This window comes from Rattus norvegicus, chromosome 2, assembly GCF_036323735.1.
Source record: "Rattus norvegicus strain BN/NHsdMcwi chromosome 2, GRCr8, whole genome shotgun sequence".
Taxonomy (NCBI): domain Eukaryota; kingdom Metazoa; phylum Chordata; class Mammalia; order Rodentia; family Muridae; genus Rattus; species Rattus norvegicus.
In genome coordinates this window covers 131,601,839-131,614,186 of record NC_086020.1, presented here as the reverse complement: position 1 = coordinate 131,614,186, position 12,348 = coordinate 131,601,839, and the positions used below count along the sequence as shown (strand labels likewise).

General features: G+C 38.6%; 1 pseudogene; it reads right to left on the bottom strand.

Annotated features, from left to right (window-relative positions):
- Positions 1-6,870: 6,870 nt before the first annotated feature.
- Positions 6,871-9,036, bottom strand: Dmtf1-ps1 (cyclin D binding myb-like transcription factor 1, pseudogene 1; annotated as a pseudogene).
- Between the last annotated feature and the right edge of the window lie 3,312 nt (positions 9,037-12,348).

Sequence of the window (12,348 nt, the reverse complement as noted above, 5' to 3'; positions counted from 1 at the left end):
TTCAACTTAACAACATTGTGAAGGCATGTCCATGAAAATCTTCTTATACCATTTAAAGTATAATAGTCAGCAAATTACCTGAGTTCTTCATATCATTTAATAAGTTGTTGGTTTTGTTGTATTAAATGACCTTTGTTCATTTTTATGCTAATACAGGATTGCTGTATTAGCACACTTAATACAGACAATAGCATTAATCCAGTTGGTCAGGTGAAGTGACAGAAATGTGTGACTTGTCTTATTTTGAGTTTGTGATAGTTTAATCAAACATAGATCCAGCCATAAAATGTGTTTATTTCTGTGTATGAAAGGAAAAAGGGAGGGGCAATTTGACAGAAGAGGTGTGGAGAGAAAATGGGAAAAAGCAGAGAAGAGAGGAGAGAAGAAAAGGGAAAGAATGGGAGGGGGACAGGATTAATTTTAAGTAATTAATTTAGGTTAGAACCAAACCCTAGTAAGGGGTATTATTTCTTTTATCCACAAGCCCTACAGAAAGCTAGAGTGAGAATTCTGTCTCTCTTAGATATTAGTGTTTTGTTGATGTTGTTGTTTTTGTTGTTTTCATTTCAGAAGTACAGATTAAATTAAACTGACTTTATTACACAAACATATCTTAATTTCCTATGGTTTTCATCTTAAAAAATGCCATGGCCATTAGAAATTATTGATCAGAAGCATATTTTGTATGTACAGGTTTTATTGTCCTTTCTAGTGATCTGCCAAGTGATCTGCTCAGTTGCATGGTCATCACTACTCCAGAAGGATGACCAAAAAATTGCTGTATTATCATCAGATGGGTAAATATAAAACTTTAAAACTCGAAATATGGTTAACGAAAAGCAAGTGTTGGTTTTTCTCCACATCCAAACAGAACATTGCAAATCAAGCTGCTGATTCATCAACAGGGATGATGTGTTCAGGCCTACTCAGGTCAGAGGTAATCACATCATGGTGAAGATTATGGTTAAAATCAAGGTCTCAGGAGCCAGAAGAATATGATTTGAATGCCATATTTTATATTTTTAAGGTAATTACTTATGGATTGACATGGATTGTTATATCTTCCTTCTTTTACAGAATTAAGATGAATAGGTGTGAACTATGTAGGAAATGAGGCTCCCAGGGACTAAACTGCCAACCAAAGAGTACACATGAAGGGACCCATGGCTCCAAATCCATATGCAGCAGAGGATGCTTTCGTCTGGCATCAATGGAAGGAGAGGTCTTTGGTCCTGTGAAGGGTCAATGCCCCAGTATAGGAAAATGCCAGGACAGGGAGGTGGGAGTGGGTAGGTGGGTAGGGGAGCATCCTCATAGAAGCAGGGGGAGGGGGTGAGATAGGGGGTTTCTGGAGGGGAAACCAGGAATGGGTATAACATTTGAAATGTTAGTAAATAAAATATTCATTAAAAATAGAATATTTTCCCATGTATAGGTGGTTGCAAAATGTCAAATTATAATATGGGAATGCATGAATAGTTACATAATTAATTTAAATTTCTGTGTCATGGAGTAAAACTTCTTGAACATAGGATAACTGTTTACATATTCTTTCATGGTTGCCATTCTCCAAATTAAGTTGCATAGTTATGGGAAAAGCTATGGGTCCTAAAATTATTAACTATAATATACTTCACTGAAAAATGTTTACTGCCTCTATGTAAGTTCCAGCATTCATTTTTACCACTATTATTATATTAAAATTATACTTGAATTGCTATTGACCTTAGTACTGTCCATTTCTGAACACAACATTTGAAATAAGTAGATATATAACTTAACATGCAACATATATAGAAATGAAAGCACATGTAGATGACAATTTTCTTTAGCAGTATTTAAATGGTGGTATGACTTGAAATCTTAATAGTGCATGAAGAATACTGATGCAGTAATAATAATGGTTTTCATTCAATCATTTGAAACCTACAATGGTTAATTGTCAAAATAACATATTTTAAACACATGTCCTATGTTATAAAACCATGATGTCTGTAAAAAAAATTGAATAATAAGGCCAGAAAAATAGCTCAGTGGGTAATGGCACTTGCTATCATAGAAAGTGTAGAGCTCAGTACCCAATTTCCTCAATGGGGTTATTTCACTTGTTGGTGTATATCTTCTTGAGTTCTCTCTATATTTTGGATATTAGTCCTCTGTTTGATGTAGGGTTAGTAAAGATCTTTTCCCAATCTTTAGTCTGCTGCTTGGTCCTATTGACTGTGTCCTTTGCCTTGCTAAACATTTTCAGTTTCATCAGGTTCCATTTATCAATTGTTGATCTTACTGCTTGGGCTAAGAATGTTCTGGTTAAAAAATTGTCTCCATGCCAATGCCTTGAAAGTTATTCACCCTATTTAGTCTTCTGTTAGAATTATGTGGATTTATATGAATTATTCTACATGCAGATATCTAGTTAGACCAGTATCATTTGTCTAAAATGCTTTCTTTTTTCCATTGTTTTGCTTGGGATTCTTTGTCAAAAGTCAAGCAACTGTAGTTGTGTCAATTTATTTCTGAGACTTCAATCCCATTTTATTGATTATTCTCTTTGTTTCTATACAAATTCCATGTGGTATTTTTTCACTGTTGGCACATGTATAGCAGATGTGCAGCTTGGTGGTCCCCCAACACCTGGAGCAACCAGTGTTCCTGATTTTGTTTCCTGCCTGTGTTTCCATTTCCCTAACTAGACCACCTTGTCTGTCTCAGCAGAAGAGTCACCTAGTCCTGCAGTGACTTGATGCACCATTGTGAGTTGATAACCAAAGGGCTATCCTCTTGTCAGAGGGAAAAAAAAAAGGAGAGGAAAGAACGGGGAGGAACTTCGATAGGATTTAAAGTGAATTAATTTATTAATTAATTAAGGAAAAAAAACTAAAATATAATGTGACTGGATTCTCAACTATACAAATGAAAAAGAAAGAAACAAGTTAAATCATTAGAAATCACACAATAGGAGAGATCAGATTTCAGAAAGTTATCCTTTGATATTCACATTTCTATATTAACATACCTGAACACACACACACACACACACACACACACTCTCTCTCTCTCTCTCTCTCTCTCTCTCTCACACACACACACACACACATACACACACACAAACACACACATACACATACACAAATACACACACATGCAAGTATAAATATATATATATATCATGAAATAAATAATGTGATTTTAGGCCTATTAATAATTTAAACTATATTAAATCCATGCAAGTGTACTACTTATTTAATATTTAATATCCAGGATACTTATAACTTAAGTTGAAATAATCATTGTATTAATTACAAATAAGGCATTATGAGTCTGTATTATATATAAAATTGCAAGCTTTTGATAAAATGTTTGAACTGAGACTATAGCATACTTTAAGTATCACCTTGGGTAGCTTACTGATATTTAGAAGTATTATTTGCTCAACATGAAATTTGAGTAAAAGCCTTTTTAACAAAATAATAGAGAAAGTTCTTACAGTCAGTTGCTCAATAAATTTAGTGAGTTTTTCTTTGCTTCCCGGTTCAGATTGGGTGTAATTACATACTACTGGATCATAAAGATGGTTTTTACCAGGTATTTTACTGGAACATGTCCATTATTCAGCTTGAATTCAATTCAAATTTATTACTTTATTACCTTAGAATGAACAAAAATTGTACAAATAAATGAGCTAATTAAGTATAACTTTAAAGTTCTAGAGTGAGTGAAGAAAATATTAACCTATTAAACACAGTATCTTAACTTTGAAGGGAATTTTTTCTTTATTTCTTCATACTTATTTAATTGTATTATTAAATAATTTATTATATTATTGCATCCCTTTTTCTCTGAAGGGTTGGGGGTCCTCCTGAGTATCCCCCCACCCTGGCCCTTCAAGTCTTTATGTGGCTAGGCACTTCATCTCCCCCTGAGGCCAATGTATATCCCAGCTAGAAGAATATGTACATATAACAGCTTTTAGGATAACTGCAGCTCTAGTTGTTTGGGACCCACATGAAAACCAAGCTGCACATATGCTACATATATGTAGAGAGGCCCAGATCCAGTATATGTATTTTCTTTGGTTGGGAGTTCAGTCTTTGAAAGCCCCAAGGATTGAGGTTAGATGATTCTGTTGGTCTTTCTGTGGAGTTCCTATCACCTTTCAGGAGTGGAGGTGACTGAAACCCTTCCTCCTAGTTTTCCATAAGAGCCCCATTTACTATTTTTCAGTGGACTGTAGGTGTATAACTCTATCTAGGTCAGTTGGTAGGTGGAGCCTCTCAGAGGACAGCAATGCTAGATTCCTATCTGCAAGGATAACAGAGTATAGTTAATAGTGGAAGGCATTGAGGTTGGACATGAGATGGATCACAAGTTAGGCTAGCACTGGTTGACAAACCTTCCGTCTTGATTCTAACTGCAATCACTACATTTCTTTTAGACAGGATACATTTTGGGTTGAAAATTTTGTGGTGGACTAGTGTAGATCTAACTTCACCAGGGTTCCTGCCTGGTTTTAAGGAGACAGCCTCCTCAGGTTCCATTGCCCAGTTCTGTGAGACACAGCTAAGAATACCAGTTCCGATTCTTCAGCACTTCCCCTATCTCAGGTCTTGGTCTCTTCCTGGAGAAGATGTATATCTACCTCCCACCCCAGGTTTCAGATTTCCATTCACTCTCAGAGCCATCCACCCATCCCCCTGCCCCTCCCTACACCAGACACTGAATCCCCACTTCCCTTCTAATCCATTCTCTCATTTATTTCCCTCCCTCAATATGCTTTCCATGACCTTTCCATTCTCCCTACAAAGTCAAGGTCCAGCATTCTTCCTTGTGCTTTTCTTCCTGTCCAGCCGCCTTGGTCTGCAGGGCATCCTGCATTTTATGGCTTTATCCACTTATAAGTGAGTACACAGTGTGCATGTTCCTTTGGAATTGGGTTGCCTCACTCAAGATGATATTCTCAAGATCCATCCATTTGACTACAAAATTCATAATGTCTTTGTTTTTTTTATAACTGAATTGTATTCTATTGTGTAGATATATCACATTTTCTTTATCCATTCTTTAGATGAGGGACATCAGTTTCTGCCTATTACAAAGAAACTTGCAATGAATATAGTTGAGCAAGTGTCTTTGTGGGATGCTGGAGCAGCTTTTGCATATATACCCAAGAGCGGTATAACTGGGTCTTGAAATAGGAATATTCCCATTTTTCTGGGAAACTATTAAATTTATTTCCAAATTGGTTGTACAAGTTTGTACTCCCACCAGCAATGAAGTGTTCTTGATCCACATTATTACCAGCATGTGCTATCTCTTAAGTTTTTATCTTAGCCATTTTGATGGGTGTAAGGTAGAACAGAGGTTTGTTTGTTTGTATGTTTGTTTTTTTTTTTTTTTTTTGGTTTTAGGTTTTGTTTTTTTTGGGTTTTTTTTTTTCATTTCCATGATGGCTAAGGAATTTGAACATTTTTTAAAAAGTGCTTCTTGGACATTCAAGACATCTGTTGAGAATTGTCTGTTTAGCTCTGTACCCCATTTTTAAATTGGGTTATTTGGGTTTCGGCTATCTAACTTCTTCAGATCTTTGTAAATTTTGGATATTAAACCTCTGTCAGATGTACAGTTGGTAAAGAACCTTTTTCAAAGCAGTTTTGCCTTATTGACGCTTTCTCAGCTATTGTCAGTTCCTATAGAAAACGTACGGATTCTGACATTTCTAGGACGTAATGCAATGTCTAATTTGAAATGATAGGAGAGGGAGGGGGAGAAGATCAGGTAGGGGAGAAGATGGGGATGATATACAGAGGATCAGAAATTTGAACAGAGGTGTGTAGCAATGGGTGATGGGGAACTGAGGGTAGCCACCAGCAAGTCCCAGATGCCAGGAAGGCAGGAGGCTCCCAGGACCTGGCAGAAAAGAGATTACCTGAAATGCCCAACAAAGGGAGGGAGAACCTGTAGAAACCATATCCAGAAGTTAGGCAACTTAGCAATGCTCCCAGTTGGTTCACTCACTCATTTCCAAATTCTTAACCCAGAAGAGCTCCTGTCTAAAGGAAATATGGGGGAAAAGTATGGAGTAGAGACTGAATGAAATGGCATCCAGAGACTGCCCCACTTGAGGAACAATCCCATATGCAGACACCAAACCCAGACACTATTGTGGATGCCAAGAAGTGCTTGCTAACAGGAGCCTGATATAGCTGTCTCCTGAGAGTAGTAGGCTCAAAACCAATCACTGGACTGAACACAGGGAAAACAATGGAGGAGTTAGGGAAAGAACTGAAGGGGCTAAAGGGGTTTGCAACCCCATAGGAAGAACAACGGTATCAAGCAACCAGACTACACCCCCGCCTGAGTTCCCAGGGACTAAACCACCAACCAAAGAGTACACATGGAGGGACCCCTGGTTCCAGCTGGATATGTAGCAGAGGATGGCATTGTCTGTGATCAGAGAAGCCCTTGGTCCTGTGAAGGTTACATTTCCCCCCCAGTGTAGGGGAATGCCAGCAGGAGGTGGAAATGGGTGGGTGGGAGGAGGAGAGCAGCCCTACAGAAGCAGGAGAGGCATGGAGGAGTTAGAGAAAGAACTGAAGGGGCAGGGGATGGTAAAGGGGAGTTCAGGAGGGGAAACCAGGAAAGTGGTTAACATTTGAAATGTAAATATATAAAATATCCAATAAAAAAGAAGGAAAGAGATGACAGACCATTTTCATTTCTGAATGAATAAAACATTTTGAAACATAAATGGCATTTTATTAAATTGCTCAAATATAGTAAATTAATGAAAATATCTGCTTTTTTTTCACTCCTGTGATTTAAAGTATCTATTTCAGAGTCCCAGGAGGCCTGGTTGCAAGGGAATGAAGCCTAGGCCTTCCCCCCTGTAGAATAATTTAAATATGGCTTTGGAAAAGTGTCTGCTTCTAGTGTAACTGGAAGCTCAAGAATATCAGATGAATGAAAATCACTATCAACTGTTGGTTCTACTTGAGATATTGAAGAAGTGATGTTCTCTGTGGCAACAGTTTGAATGATGACTCTTGGTATATGACACTGTACTGTGACATTGTCACTTGTGTTCAAAAAATGTTCTTAGGATGAAGCATGAATAATGATCTGCTCAGGAAAAGCAAGCAACAGCTGCCAGGGTTACTGTAGGACTTGTGGCCAGTGTTAGAGAAAGGCGTTGGCTTGAGCTGGTAGGTAGGTGCCTCGAGTACTAGTGGGCTGTAAATGGAAAGATGGTGGAATCTCAAATGTTTGTAGTGTGCCACTGTTTAGTGTTATTGTTTCTGAGTCAACAGAAGCAGCAGGGGATTCTGTTGAAGCAGGAAACAAAACATCCTTATGGTTTGTAATTTGCCTTTTAAGGGTCCACCAATTATTTCGAAGCCATTGTGGTGAACAGACACTGCTTCATCCCTTAGCTAAAAGATCCCAGCTTATGTCATTTTCATCAGCTTCATCAAGCTCAGCTATCCTAAGGATACGATTGATTTCATCTTCCTTAGTCCATTCAGCACCCCCAATCTGTTTCCAGTTCAGGTGGTTGAGCCATCTAGAACAACATTTCTTTTCTGAGCAGGTACCCACTCTTTCAGCTACAGCTGCCCAAGACACACCCTGTGTGACTATGTCACCTGGCTTTTGCTTGTTAATTCATGAACTACCTCTGTAAGTCGCTTTCCTTCTTCTTCTGCCCATTTCCCTGTGTTGCAGGTATCCTTCATCAGCTGTCAGTGGTTTTGACAGATGAGGAACTTCTTTGTAGGGCCACCCATATTGTTGCCCAGTCATTGCCATGCTTTATCTGGAGCTCCTTGAGCTTCTCAATGTCTTCAGGAGTGTATTTTCCCACATTGTTCCTGTCACCATACATGCACAGCACTCGTCTATAAACTGTCAACAGGTCAGTTCCGCCTCCACACTATAGTCGTGTAGAAATCTTTTCTTTCATCTTTTGACATTTCAAAGATGATTTCTGTTGCATTTTTATTCTGAGAGCTTCAGATAGCCCTTGATGTTGTTGATCAAAGTATCGATTTCTTCCTCGGACTATATCCCCTGCTTCCGTTTATGTCCTTTGTTAGTGAGAGAATTCTTCTCTACTTTAGTTGTAAACCATGCTTGGATAAATGTTGAAACTTCCTCAGTACCCAATGAGGATATTTCATCCAGTTGATTATTCGGTAAAATCTGAATTTGTGTCACAGTTCCCTCAGAAAGTTCATCATCTGCCACTCTGTAGTTGCCCTCATGGTTGCCTCAAAGCACTGATCATTTTTTCAAAGTGAGAGTGCCACAATTGATATGCATGATATGGAGTAATCAATGCTCTGATCATTCTCAGAGGACAAATAAAACTTCTTATGAAGAGGCTCAGTACTGTCTTTGAGGCTATTTCATCAGGGCCATTCTGAGGGAAATGAAGAATGAGGTCTATGTCCTGAATAAACATCACAGATTTTATAGTTTCTACTGTTACTGTGTCAGACTCCTCCTTGGCCTAAGATGACTATACAACTATCATTTAATAATACTCATGTATCTAAACTCAGGGAACAAAATAGCATAGAACTGATGAATAGCGTCATGGTCAGAATAGAGAAAGAAATTGCAGACACTGAACTTAAGTGGGAAGAACCACCTTCTGACTTAGCCATGTTACTGAAGATTGAGAGTCTCTCTCCATAGTATATAAAGTTTACAGACAATTGATGATGAAGCAGTACATACTGTTCCTTCACCACCTGGCCTTTTCTAGGCATCTGATGATATAGATACTGAATCTGTCTTGCCTTTGACTTCACTAGCACATCCCATATTTCAACATTGTCAGAAAGAATCAAATAATAATTGGATCATCTTTGGGCAGTGCTGTTTCTGAAGACTCAAAGGATGTTGAGGACTTGGTAAACTGTCACTAGATTATTAAGAACACGCAATTCAGGAAGGCACATTGTTGACTACATTGTCTTCAAAGAAAGCAGCCATCCCAAGAGACTTGGTTCGCTGTTCCTCTGACTTGTGCATAGCTGCTCTGCTTAAGCCATGCACATTGTTGCCTCTGTTACCTTTTACCTCCTTTTAAGTAGATTGTCTGAGGTCCAATTTTACAACAATGTGTTATAATGGAGGATAGGAAGTATGAACTGCCCCGACTTAAGTTTTGTGTCAAGAAGGAGTCACAGTCACTGCGGCTACTTCTGTCAGCAAAGCTTACATACTCTGGTCTAAGTGTAAGCAGCAATACCCATCTCCCCAGTTAGACACCTAGCTCTGTCAGACTCAAGCTCCTCTGGCTATAATTCTGGTTATATTATCAACATGATCCAGCTTACCTTAGCAGTGTCTTTCAGAAAAACTAACTTATGAGTTCATGACATGACTGACATGCAAATCCAAAATCATGGGAGGTGGTTGTGATGGTTAACACATTGTTGGCAGTGGGAGCCGACTGGGGCAGGGATAGAGCAAAGCATTAGAAAGTCAAAAGAATTCACTATCCGTGTTTGACTTTTAACTTTAACTTGTAAAGGAAATGTGGTTAAAGTGGTAACAAAATGCAGTGGTAACAAAGCAGTTATCAACCCTCATCAGAAACCAGTCATTAGTTTACAATTAGGGCTTTGAAGTGAAATTAAATGCCTGTATCTGATCATCATGACTTTTTATTGCACATTTTACTATAAAAATGTCCAGAGGATAGTTGATACTGTTCCCTTAATACCTTACCTGGTAGGGGTACAGTATAGCTTCTCCCTCAGGCACTTTTAAAAAACAGTTTGTTTCTCTAACAACAGAAACAAGCTGGAAAGAACCCAGATGCCCTTCAACAGAGGAATGGATACAGAAAATGTGGTACATCTACACAATGGAATATTACTCAGCTATCAAAAACAACGACTTTATGAAATTCGTAGGCAAATGGTTGGAACTGGAAAACATCATCCTGAGTGAGCTAACCCAATCACAGAAAGACATACATGGTATGCACTCATTGATAAGTGGCTATTAGCCCAAATGCTTGAATTACCCTAGATGCCTAGAGCAAATGAAACTCAAGACGGATGATCAAAATGTGAATGCTTCACTCCTTCTTTAAAAGGGGAACAAGAATACCCTTGGCAGGGAAGAGAGAGGCAAAGATTAAAACAGAGACTGAAGGAACACCCATTCAGAGTCTGCCCCACATGTGGCCCATACATATATAGCCACCCAATTAGACAAGATGGATGAAGCAAAGAAGTGCAGACCGACAGGAGCCGGATGTAGATCGCTCCTAAGAGACACAGCCAGAATACAGCAAATACAGAGGCGAATGCCAGCAGCAAACCACTGAACTGAGAATAGGACCCCCGTTGAAGGAATCAGAGAAAGAACTGGAAGAGCTTGAAGGGGCTCGAGACCCCATATGTACAACAATGCCAAGCAACCAGAGCTTCCAGGGACTAAGCCCCTACCCAAAGACTATACATGGACTGACCCTGGACTCTGACCTCATAGGTAGCAATGCATATCCTAGTAAGAGCACCAGTGGAAGGGGAAGCCCTGGGTCCTGCTAAGACTGAACCCCCAGTGAACTAGACTGGTGGGGGGAGGGCGGCAATGGGGGGAGGGTTGGGAGGGGAACACCCATAAGGAAGGGGAGGGGGGAGGGGGATGTTTGCCTGGATACCGGGAAAGGGAATAACACTTGAAATGTATATAAGAAATACTCAAGTTAATAAAAAAAAAAACAGTTTTTTTCTGTATCAAAAGAAAACAAATGAAGAGTCATTTATAAGGTGAACCCAAAACTAGCCTCTAAGGTTTTAATGATATGATCCTTATAGAAAAGTCCAAAAAACAAAAACAAAATAAAAAAACAAAAACAGAAACTTGTATAAGTTATTTTATTTATTATTGTTATTAGATATTCACAATCAAAGTTGTCTTTTCACCATCTGTTTTATTAATGTGAAACCGTAGTGATAAGTAAAAGTTGGTTGCTAGGGAACAAAAATTGTATATTCAGTTTAAAAGAAATAAAAGAATATTTGTCTTAAAATGAAAATAAATAAATAAATAAATAAATATGGCTTTGGGCCCCAGCCACTGGGAATGGCAGGCAGGGTGATTTGTGGAGCATGTGGCTTGGGAGGAAGGTGCTGTTCAAGAGAAACAGGATCCTCATGCCCTGGCCTTGCAAGCAAATTTCTTTTCAGATACTAGTAACATAAAAGTTTATAAAATAATACTGGAATATAAAAAATTTTATACTGAAAGTATAGTTTTTCTCACATAGTACATCCTGATGAATATTTCCCTCTATGCCTCCCAGTTCCTCAATTCCCATCTCATTTGGATCTGCCCCCTTTCTTTCAGGATTCTAAGGGATAATAATAAAATAAAATAAGATATGATCAGGTAAAATATGATAAAGCAAAACCTAAGAAATTGGAATTGGTTAAAGCAAACAAACAGAAAAAAAAAAAAAAAAAAACAGAGCCCAAGAGAAGCAAAAGGAACAGAGACCCACTCATTCACAGACTCGGGAATCACAAAAACACTAAACTAAAAAGAAAACATATATGCAAAGGTTACTTAAGTCACTGTGAGTTTGCATTGCTCTGCTCACGTTTAGGAGAGGGGTTTTCTTGTCCTCCAACTCTCCTGGCTCTTGACCTTTTTCTGTCTCCGGTTTCACAGCCCTTCCGGTGCCCTGAGGGGATGGAAGATATCCCTTGATGGAGATACCCAAGAGTCTCTCATCCTCTATGTAATGTCTGGATGAGAGTCTTAATATTTGTCCCTATCTGTTTAGAAACAAGCTTCTCTGATAATGGCCAAGCAAGGATCAGGTATATAATTATAGGCAGAATGGCATTAGAAGTAATTCAAGATATGCAACCTTTTCTTATTTTTTTTCCTTCTTTTTATAGACCAGTAGTGTTTGTTTTTACCCTAGGTCCCTGGGCTAGCTAGTCTTAAGTTCTTGGTCAACCAAGAAGTTTTGCATAACATTTCCATCTCCTGGAGTGAGCTTTAGGTCAAAATGATATTTGTTGGTTACTTCCAGAAGCTGAATGCCACCATTACACCAGAATATCTTGCAAGTTGCACACCATTGTAAATCAAAGTGCTGTGGCTGTCATGGTTTCTGTTTCTTTTGGGAGCCTGCAGAGTACCTTTCTATACCAAAGATGCTAGAGAGTAGGAGTGATGGGTCTGTAAAGGCATCAGTTGGACTTCTCCATGTTCAATTAGTTTTGTAGATACTGGATATACACTGCCTCAGGAGTGGGGCCTTGCTGTCAGTTTGAGAAGAACCTATACACATTAATGGAAAGAGCCTAGGCTGTT